The sequence below is a fragment of the Apis cerana genome, linkage group LG2, assembly GCF_029169275.1.
Source record: "Apis cerana isolate GH-2021 linkage group LG2, AcerK_1.0, whole genome shotgun sequence".
In the NCBI taxonomy this organism is placed as follows: Eukaryota; Metazoa; Arthropoda; class Insecta; order Hymenoptera; family Apidae; genus Apis; species Apis cerana.
Window position 1 is genome coordinate 3,797,444 of NC_083853.1, and position 12,555 is coordinate 3,809,998.

General features: G+C 22.2%; 1 protein-coding gene across 2 annotated transcripts in view; it reads left to right on the plus strand.

Moving 5' to 3' along the window:
* Positions 1 to 556: 556 nt before the first annotated feature.
* Positions 557 to 12,555, plus strand: part of LOC107997562 (uncharacterized) — a 28,229-nt gene continuing 16,230 nt past the window's right edge. The window contains exons 1-2 of one of the 2 annotated variants that reach the window (XM_017056252.3): positions 557 to 1,274; positions 1,346 to 1,444. The gene's annotated coding sequence lies outside the window, so the exon portion shown is untranslated. Of the gene's footprint in view, positions 1,445 to 12,555 lie in introns of both variants that reach the window. The other variant, XM_017056251.3, reaches the window with a different exon arrangement.

Here is a 12,555-nt window from a genome sequence, read left to right on the forward strand (position 1 = left end):
TGATTATTTAATTATAATGTTTTTTACGATAAGAATAATATTAAAATTAAAATTATTTATTTTTGTTTGTTAATATATTTGTAGAATAGCTTTGAAGAGTTGATTTTAAAGGTCAAAACAAATAATTGGTATATAAAAATCTTGATTGAAGCTTTTTACTAAGTTCTAAGTTTATATAATGAAACGAGGGAACAATGGACAATTTCATCCTATTTTTATTTTACTTCGCTTAACGCAAAATTCAATTGTAATTTAATAAATAAAGTTCGACCAATATTTCTATATCAATTTTTTTGTTTATTTTGTCCTTTAGAATCGAGAGAATTTAAATCGTTTAAAGATATTCTATAAATATTAACATTTTTTAGATGTTGATATTTGATATATGTTTTATTTAATTTCATATAATATATATTAAAACGTATTAATAATAATACAATAAAATGATTTAAATATTAATATATTTTGATATCTTTGTTACGTGAAATTATAATAAAACAAAATATTTATTTTAATGCGAAAATATATAAGTATATAAAAAACATCAAATATTAATCATATAAAATATTTTCATTATGTCTAAATATAATATCATTTTAAAAAATAATTTTTAATTTTTAGAAATAATTTATAAAACATTTATTTCAAAGTAAGTTTCTATTTTATATTACATAGAGTGTCTAATTAGAAGAATGTCTAAACACTTTCTTTATTTAGGACTTCAGGCTTTTTTCGGAAGCATTCGAAAATCACTTTGAAGCTGAGACCCGTGTTTTGACACCTTTAAGACGCGTGAAACGACGAAATTCTATGAAACACGCGCGTCCTGCTTTGCTTTCCCGCGGAACCTTTTGGAAGATCCCATTCGAAGTGGGGATGCACGTGCCGCGGCTTTTGTTATCGAGATTGTTGTAATGTCGAAGCTTTAGGCGCGTGCATGAGGATCGTGCATCTGCGCACGCGTGACCGTGTTGCTCGCAACCACGAGGGGGGATAACATGGCGGTACTCGATCGCCGTTAGTCGATGTACAGACGCCGGTAGATTTGGATCATTCTTCTGAATCAAATGAAATAAATAGTGATTATGATTGAAAATTCACGAACATTCTATATTGTCATTATTTGTACAAATTATGATATGATTTAATATTCATTGTTTTATCTGAACAATTCGCGAGTGTCGATTGTAAAAACTCACTGCACGCGTTAAGTGACATTTATAAGAGTTTACTCTGACATCATTCGAAAACGCGATTTAAGACTCTGTTGCCAAGTAAGTTCAATCACTATATTGCGAAAGTGATTTTGTAATCGGTTGCCGTTTGAACTGTTTCAATTTTAAAGTGATTGACAGCAAAAACGAAGAAGGCGGTGAATCTTGTCAACCATTTGAATCTGTTTTGAAACTCTTGGGACTGCATTATAAAGATATTCTCTAAATAGGTACGTTGCCATATAATATATAATAATTAATAGTTATTCTATATCTATTATCTATAATAACAATTTTTTGATTACTAATTTGCAATTAATTTACATTTTTATCAGTATGTAAAATCAAATAATTTTGATGCAAGATTTTTTATATAATCTGTTTTTGAATTTTAGTACAATATAGGTAATGTACAATGATTGTTAATTTATCAATATAATTATTATTTATAATACAATTATCATTTGTATAATTATATTAACAATCGTGTGTATTATTTTTTCTATTACATTTTATCATAATTATATATCTTTAATAGAAAATATAAATAATTCTGTGTTAATTTATAGTTTCAAAGAAGTAATATAACCAAAAATATACTCTTAATATGTACTCTTAAATTTATAACTCTAGGGAATTTGATAATTTATTATCGACATACATTTGCATTTATATAGTATGAATTGAATTCGTTTTTCAAATTATTGCGTTCATTACATCGATCATATAATATTTAATTATATTATCGAAACATTTATTAATAAATAAACATATTAAATGATATCGTTACATACAGTCTTCTCAAATCAGTTTTCTATTGTAAATAATAATTCTTGGCACGGCAATCATTTATCAATATATTTGAGAATATTAAGCAATAACTTCTTGCAGTGCATATGTGCAATTCTTGACTCTTAATTTATTTAATGAATAATGAATTTCGAATATTTGCGGATTGATTTATAATTATATATATTAATAATTATTCATAATTCAAAAAAATACAAATTAATAATTATTATTGATAAATTACATATTTATTTTGAAATTTTTAATAATTAAAGCAAATATAACATAAAAAAATGTATATGTAAAAAATAATTATAATAAACTTCACAGTTTGTTTTAATTATGTATAACTTATTTTTCAATAATGTTCATAAATTTTAATTAGAGTTTAAAATATATTATTTAAAATTTTTGTAAATTATTTTTATAGATTTAGCGTATTATGTTACCAAATTATAATTCATTATGAATAATGAAAATTATAAATAGAAATAGAAAAAATATTATCTATTAATATCATTACAAATGTCACTATTATATATCATTATTTAAAAAAAGAAATTTATTAAACTATTATTATAATATGTACATTGTTATATATATTAAATATTTTTAAAATAGAAATTATAATTTTATAAGATATTACAATTTATATTTTGTGATCATTATAAATGATTATAAAATTATGTTTTTATTTATAATATTGGTATGTATGATTGATGCATAAATATATGCATATATAGGTATTTACTATAATTTTATAAAACGAAATTTATACATATTATTGTTATTTGAAAATTTAAACTTTTTTTAATATAATATTTTTTTATAAAACAGATTTCTCTAAAATATAAAAATGGATTTATATATTTAATTTTTTATATTACAAAAAAATTTGATACATTGTATTTAGTAAAATGAGAATAATGAGTAATAATGTATTGATAAATCAATTATATAATACTCAAAATTAGATGCTTTTATATGATGTTTCTTTTTCTTTTTTAATTGTATAATTTTACTCATAATATTCAAATTTAATTTAAATAATAATAAGCACTAATTCACATAAACATTTTATATAATAGATATTAGAAAAATTTAATTTTAATTTAATTTAATAATAGTATTTAATTTTAGTATTAAAATTAATTTTTTTAATACTATTTTTACTTTAACTAAAAAAAGAATATAAATTTTAATAATGCAAATAAATATTATTGATTATCACAAAATTTATAAATCCATTTGAAACTTGATTTTTAATATAATTTCGTTAATTATTCATTTGGCATGTATCGATAATAAATATATAATAATTTTAATCTTTCCTCATTAAAATTTTTTACAATTATTCACAAATTTCGTCTCCCAATTTTTAGACAAATCGCTGAAAAATATCTATTATTAACTGAAAAATTCTAGTTAATTCAGAAAATTTCGCAGAAAATTTCGGAAATGGATAAGTTTATTGAATAATCGTACGTTTCTATCCGGCCAACCACTTCGTTTAATTGCGCAATCGATCAGCAAAGCACACAATTCTGCTCTAAACTTAAACGCGCGTCGCCTCGATCTCTCACGGAGGGCCCCAGAATCCTGAAAAACGGACGTTTAATTTCATTTAAGTAAGTACTTATTTTAGACCGAACTGTAAAACGTGCGCTGATATGCGCGATCGCACGTGGACGACATTTACACGTGGAGTACAACGAGGCTTGGAATGGGTACTTACGAGAAGGTCAACGAGAATTTCAATCCATGCTCTATCAATTCTCTTTCTTTTCTGCGTTCACTTTCTTTCTTAACATTAGTGACGTCGCGTCGAGTTAAATTGTGTATGATATAGTATTTACTACAATTTTCAGCACGTGCAACTTTCGTATTTAAATCATGTTTTAACGAATTTCTAAGTTTTGATATCAAAGACGACCGACAGATTTTATTGTTTTTGACAGATTTATCGAATTATTAATATTAAATATTGTTTTGAATATTTTCAGATTTCTATTTTTAATTATTAGAAAATGCAAGTGCTTTTGACAAAAATTAAGACTTATATATTATTTGATTCATTGTTATATATATCTCTTTATTTTCATTTACAGATTATGAACTGCATTATAGATAATTATGTAGTTTATTCTTGCAAAAATTAATATGGTTAATTTCTGTTTTTATAATTATTAAAAATTTATGAATAATATTAATTAACAAAATTATATCATAAATTGATAGATATAATATTAAAATTGAATTTAATTAAAAATTAAATTTCATGATACTTAAATCGCAAAATTTAACATATTTAAATATAGTTAAATTAAACATAAATCTTGTTTCTTTCTATTATTTGAAATATTCAAGTCTTTATATGAAATAATTGTGCTAATTATTTTTAAATTATTTTTGCAAAACGTAATATCATTTTTTTTATTTTTTTTTTCTATTAATGCTATTATTATTGTTAAAGGATTTTTAAGTCTATAATATAAAGAATATAATTAATATAATAAAATTTAAAAATATGTTAATTTTTCAAATTATATTTTATTTTTAGACACTAATAATTCACTTAATCAAAATTAAATTACTTCAGTAATAATAATTCATATCTTTATATATTTGTTTAATTTCTAATATTTGAATTAACCATTACAATTTAAAATTTAAAAATACTATATTTAATTAATAATTTCTTATTTTATTACATATTAATTAATTTTTTAATAACAATTAAAAAAATTTCGTAAATAATTTCTATTACTAACTATCACAATCGTTATATCGCGTATTTGAAATACATGGTCACAGTATACCGTAATTAAAAACTTTTACACGTGCAATCAGGCTAGTGATGTTTTTAATCAACAAAAGAATGCATCGAAACGGGTTTCTTGCGCCAGGACACGTGTAATCCATATGATGATTGGTTAAAGCTTGCAGATTTTGTGTCACGTCGTTGATCGTGTTACGAGGTGTTTCGTCACAGGCCAATTTATCGATTCAGAGCGGGAAAATATTATACGGGCGTACAATGTAAGGACATACACGTGTGTCTCGTTTATAGTAAGCATCTATCCCTTCCATATTTTGAAGGATTTCATTTTACACAATATTTGCCAATTAATAATATCAATAAATTGATAAGTGACACAAGATAGATTATAGATTTCTATTGCACTTCTATTGCAAAGAAGTTTTTCTAACTTTATATAGGATAATTTTTTTTTTTATAATTTATAAAATTTTGGAATTTCATTTGTTTTATTATCAAATTATTAATCACATGTTAAACAAAAAAATTAATAATTTTATCAATAATTTATCGATAATTTATATTTGAAATTTTATCAATTTTGTTAATAATATTACTTTATACAAGATAATTGTACAAAAGATAAAAATATACGAATGTAAATTAGTTAAATGATTGGTTGTCAAAATAGAATTTGAAGAAAAGAAAGAATTTTGTACGTACAATTACATGTTATTAAATCAGTTTTGTAATAGAGATAGAGTTATAATCCTTACGTAAGATTAAGAGATTTATATTTTTTTGCAATACTTTTCCTATAACGATAATTGAAGTCATTTTTCTATTTGCTTATTTATTTTTTTTCTTTTTTCTTTTCTTTTTTTTTTTTTATTATAATGTTAAACTCATAACTATCAAGCATTGATATTAATATCTATTATCACTGTGTTAAATCATTGGCTGGTGTTGAGTCATTTGCTTTGGAGACACGTGTACATTATACTGTTAATTTCTTAGTACGATATCATGAGGTAAATCGTTCGCGTCAGAGTTAGTTCAAATAAGACAATTGTAATTGAACCTTATTCTTGGTATTATTATTAGATTGATGCATACGAAATAACATTTTCCATTTCTAAACTTTAATCATAAATAATTTTTTTAAATCTATATTATTTTTATCTATTGTAATTTTTAAATATTTATAATATATTTATAAATTTAAATAAAAAATCTTAAACGTTTTAAACAAAATTTGAATGTAACATAAAAGCAAAAAATCATTTAACTATAAATTTTTTCCTAAAACTATAAATTTTAGTTTAATTTTAAAAAATTTTTTCATAGCTTCCGTGAAAATTGTTTCTAATTAAAAAGAACAGTTAACAGGTCAAAATAATCCGAGATATTTAATCACAATAATAAATTAATTTCATTATTCCAAATTTATGAGAATTATTAATTCTAGAATACAAAAATTATTCAAATTTCTTATAATTTTTTTTTAAGCAATTTTTACATTCATTATCCAGATGAAATATAGAATATTTCTGTTTTCAAGTGATGAATTTATGTTTCTATGTTGTATTTATCAAGTAATGAATTTATGTTTCTTCTGTTTCAACTTATGTAAAAAATTACATGAATATTCTGATTCATAATATTCATAAATAATAATTTTTCTTATAAATTTTATCGATATTAAGTATACATAAGCACTTATAGCAAGTTTTCTTTTTTTAATGTAATTAGCAATACGATGGGGTAAAATTTAATGAATTTTAATTTTTCAGAAACAATATTTTATATGCATTAATTTAATAAATAGATATATTAACAAAATAAAAACAAAATAGATATATCAAGAAATTTATGCGATTTAATCATATGAAATATTTTACACGAACCATTCAAGACAAAAAATTTCTACTAAATTTATTTTCATCCGTATATTTGAATATTTTCCATTTTAAAATTGGCATACATCCACGTATATTGAAATTTTATAGATGCACATTTTTAATAATGTTTTTTATTTCGATATTTTTATTTAATTTTAAATCAGATTTCTAAATCAAATTTATAATATTTATTTAAAATATGAGTTTTAAAATATAAAATAAAGATATATTTCGTATTTTTTGCTTTTCAATTTACTATATTTTTATTCTTAAATATATAAACAAAATTTTAAAAAATAAATATAAAAATTATACTGATATAAATTTTGTTTTTTAGAATTTAAAATTATAAAATAAATAAAAATTCGAAGTTCTTTATTACATTTATTACATTTTTATTTTTAAGAGAATACCAATATTTTCTTACAATCAGATAATAAACATTTAATCAAGATATCAGTGTAAATTAATTATTTAATTTTTAATTTTTATTATCGAAAATTAATTGCAATTTTTGGAAATATAATATTCAATATTGAATAATATTGCTTAATATAAAATTTAATCGCAATAATTAAGATTGATAAAATTTTTAATTTTTTTATTTATGATATATTATTTTTTGTTATAGGGAATTTATAAAAAAAATTCCATATAATAAAACAATTCCATATAAGTAATAATATTCTGCGTATTCTTTGTCCCATTTCCTAAATACACGAAATAACATTTATTGAAATATCAAATAATATTAATTTAAATTCAAGAAAATTGATAAATCAATATGATGATAATATTTTCTCGTTTTTTTTTTTTTGATGTTTTGTAACTTATACAAAACTATCCCTTTCTATTTCACCAGCATGTTGCAGCATGTAATCCCACGTGACGTGAGACGTGTGATCGCAATTGTGGCCAACGTGAGGCAACGTAATGCCTCGGTTGGATATCTCACGCAAAGCCAAGCCACGTTCTTTCGCTTTAATTTCGTTAAGTACTTCTTACACGTAACAATCGTGGTTTTATATCCGAAGTCACGTGTACCGACTTGTTAACGGAAATTTGGTCACATTTAATTTACATTTTTCCTCTTCTTTTTATAACGGTCTCTACTTTCACACCTAATTTTGGAAATATTTCCTCTTTATTTCACTAGTTAACCATAGAAATTCGTTGTTCTTAATTCTTTCTATTTTAATGTGATTCTGTATGAGAGAAATGATAAATGTTTTTAATTTTTCTTTTTCTTTTTGAATAAAGTTTGTATATGATAAGATAGGAGAAAGGTCTTTGAGATTTAAATGACTTTCGACATTTTATTCTAATTAATTTATATTTGATAAACTATTTTTAGAAAAGATTTACAATTTAACTGTATTTCTATATTTTTCTAATAATATATTTATATCATTAATATATTTTTAGTTTTATTAATTTTCTATACTATTCTATAGTATTCTTTAATTTATTTTATTAATGTTAAATTTAATATGTAATTTTTTTAAATTTTCAAAAATTTGAAAAAAATGAGTTATTTATATTTCATTAATTAATAAGTTTTTTTAAACTAATTATTAAAAAATTTCTTCAGTAATCAAAACAATAATCAATATTATTATTATCGATATTTTAAAATGAAATTTTCATTGTTCTTAATCATGAAAAGTTATAAATATTATTTTTCTATAAATATATTTTTCTATAAAATTGAAAAAATCAAATAAAATAAAATATTAAATCCAAATTAACATAAAGATTTAATATATACGATGAAATATATGCGAGGTACATAGACATTTGAAATATATATAGAAAATTAAAGAATTATTAAATTTATATTGGAAAAAACGATAAAATTTAAAGAGAAGAATAATTAAATTTTGGACTTTATTTTCTTTGAAATATGATGTGATATTTTATTGTATTATTTATAGAGTTATCTGTTTTACAAGAAAAGTGTTTCCATAGTAGTATAGTATCCTAATACAACAAACAGAGATGCTACTGTGTAATAATATTATGTTACAGATGCATTAATGATACAATATCATTATAGCATATAGAATACATTGATACTGTTATGATCTCCTAATACAAGATGCACTGATCTTGACAATGTTTTAATACAAAATGCATTCTTGTTGCAACATTATAATTAAATGATTAATATATAATAATTATTGATAAATTTTTCATTATAATGCGATATATATAATAAATTTTTAATTTTTTATTGAAGCTGAAGATAATACGATGAAATATTTGAGATTGTAACTTGTAACAATAATTTACATAAATACTTTACTTCAAAAGAGTAGAAAATGTATATAAGATAAATGTATATAATTTATTCAAAAATATGTGCAATGTTTAGAATACTAAATATATATATAAAGATATTATTTTACATTGTAATTACATTTTAAATCATTATAGATATATCTGATAATTTTTTTACACAAAAAAATATACGTATATTTAAAAATAGAATATTTATTCCTTATTATAAAATAAATAAAAACTAATAAATTAATATAAAATTTAAAAAATTTGAATGTGATAAGATATTAATTTTCTGATGAATGTGAGATAAATAATCTATTATATTTATAATACATATAATTTCATCAAATCATATATATCTATAATATCAATATATTTTTATGAATTAGCCTAATCTTTTACTTTCAATTGTATAAATATGTATGTACAAATATGTATCAAATTAAGATGTTATTAAGATGAAATTATTTCAATTGCGTTACAAAATCTCACGCAGATATTTTAAAGGGAGAAAATTGTAATAAAAAGTAATATTTCAAAGAATTCGATTTTATAGTCACAATAAAACAGTTAAGTGTTAATTCTTAGAAGTTTATTTCAACGTAATAGACTTAACTTAAGCTTCAAATAAACTTACAATGCACTCTTTCTAAAAGAATCACGATCTTCTTTCCTCATTTTTTTCGTTTAAAAGAATATGATAAACCAAAAAAAATTTTCAATAAATAAATAATAACATAATCATTACTAAATTATAATTAATACATTTTTTAATAATTCATAAATACGCATTTATTTGAAAGCTTTATTATTTCACATTTATTGAATATTTATGTGTGTATATGTACAATTATGGAATTTGAAGTAAATTTTTTTTTGATTCTCAATTTTATGATTTCTGGGAAAAATAAATTTGAATATATTTCATTAATTTCACAATGTCTATAACGATTATACACGTGTATTTAATTATCTGTATTCTAGAATCACAAATCTCATTAATACACGTGTGCCTATAGGTGTAATTTTAATAGTAAAACTTCATTGACTTAATGCAATATAATAATTTTATCAAAAATATTTATATGTCTTCAATAATTTGATAGGTCTACAGTTTTTTTTATTTAAATAATAATCAATTCGATAATAATTTCGATTAATATAATTCTATGAAAAAAATACGTGATATCATTTTAACAAAGTCAAAGTGATTTTTATCTTTTTACTAAAAATAAAAATAACTTTTTAATAATTATTAATACACAAAAAAATAAAATAGTTCTTTTGAATCTTTTAATTTCACACATCTTCAAAGAAACTTTAAACCCCTGCTGCGATCAAAGTGTGCATTATGCATCAGTGCTTTTTTTTCCATGCTCATGTTCCCCCATCGGGAAGCAAAAAAGTAAGGATCAAAAAGGATGGAAGAAACTGCGTGCAAAAATAGTTACGACGATAGAACACCAGTAAGTGGGCGGTCAGAGAAAGGGGAGAAACGAGAGGAGAATAAGATCGTTGATTGCAGACTGCAAGGTTCTGTCCAACACTAGTAATGGGAACAAGCTAATTGGAGTAAATATTGAAATGTTATCTTTATCAAAAAAAAAAGAAAAAAATGCAAAATCTACTATTTACAGAAATCTAAAAATTCTGCGAATTTCTATAATAAGCTTAATGTGATAAGATTAAAAATAAAATGTAGATTGATACGAATATCAATTTTTTATCACTATTTGATAAAATTTTCCGTTATAATAATTTTATAAAAAAAATTGGAAACATTTAATTCCAATTTCTTTTTTTCACATTTTTTTAAACATTTTTCCAATCCATTCTGTTTTTCGATTCATCATAATATAATATATCTCGCAAGCATCAAAATTCGTATTGAAAAATAATTTGTTCGTTTACTCGTGACTGAAGGTAGTCGAATAGCCATTGCTACTTGAGGGAAAACGTTGCCAGACGGTAGAGTCGGTACCTCCTGGGGGGAAACAAGGGGACATCGTACGCATCCCCCACCGGTACATCACCGAAAAGCACTGCGTGAGGACGCACAAGCGAGGTCGTCGAACCCGGCAGCGGTGGCCACGTGTATCCACGGGAATATCCCATCCTTTTACCGCGAAGAGGGTGCGTGTAGTGTGAGAGACGATCGTCAGCCAGTATGGATCACGTGGTGGGGATGGTACGCACCCATTGGCGAGACACCAAGATGTTCGATGGTGGGGGAAAAGCTGCACGTGGCTGTACTTGAGCGTAGTAGAAGTCACAGAATGCAGCGACCTGCAATTCGATAATTTTTCACATTTAATGGATCGATATTTTGTAAAACGATGCATTTTTTCAAGATATGTAATTATGAAGAATATATTATAAATATATTAAATGATAAATAATATTATTATTTTTTCAGTAATTTAATATTTTGAGTGTTAAAAAATATAATATAAAATATAATTTTATGAATTTGATTCATCAAATTTTTTATTTTACATAAAAAAATTATATTTTGATAATTTGTAAAAAAAGAATGTAATAATTTACAATATTTATTAATAATATTACAACGATATTTTATCAATAATATATCTTAAATTACAAACAACATCCAATTTTTTTTATTTGATATATTATATATATTAAAAAAATTAAGAATATTTTTATTCAATTATAAAATATTGATACTTAAAGCATTAATTTTTAAATCAATTAATGAATCAGTTATTATTTATTTTAAATTAAAATAAATAATTTTAAATTAAATTATCTCTACTAATATTTATTATTATTATTATTGTTATTGTTATTATTATTATTATTACCATTATTAAAATTATTATTTTCTTTATTCCTATATTATTTTATTTCCTCAAATTAAATCTAAACAAAAAAAATTAACAATTATTACAAGATTTAAATGTTCATTTGAATATTTTTATTTTATTTTCATAAGAGAAAATTATTATTAAGTTTATAAATATTTATATCAATATGATATACATCATATATTCTATAATAATATTCACTTGAATCCTTTTAATAATTGATAGTCAATCAATCAGAATAAATGTTGCAATAAGAGTTGGAACATTTTAAATCTTAATAATTTATTTTAATCCTAAAGCAAATCTCGTTTCGCATGAATGCATTTTTTTGCTAAATATAGTATTCATATATTATGTATACATTCTTCGTTTTCTTTTTCTTTTCAGTTAAATTTTATAGGACATTATGTATAAATTTAAATATATAATAATTTGCATTGATGACATATTTACATATTTTTTTCGTTTGCCGTGTTAAGTCATTTAATGATAATATTCCAATGAACGCACGTGGATCCGGTTATTTGCATCATATTTACTAAACTTCCTTTTATTTCAGTCCATGTGTATACCGAGATTATAGAATATTTTATCTTGTCAAATCTTCGTTTCCTTTCGAGGGAATTAAATCGAAATTAATCGTATCATTTGAAAGGAAATAAGGAAATCTCGTCCCTTGGAATTTCCTAACAACATAAGAAATTAAAATTTTTTCACGATGAAATTTCTCCCGTTTATTGATTCGATTTTGCTTTTGAATTGAATTCATTCTTATGCTAAAA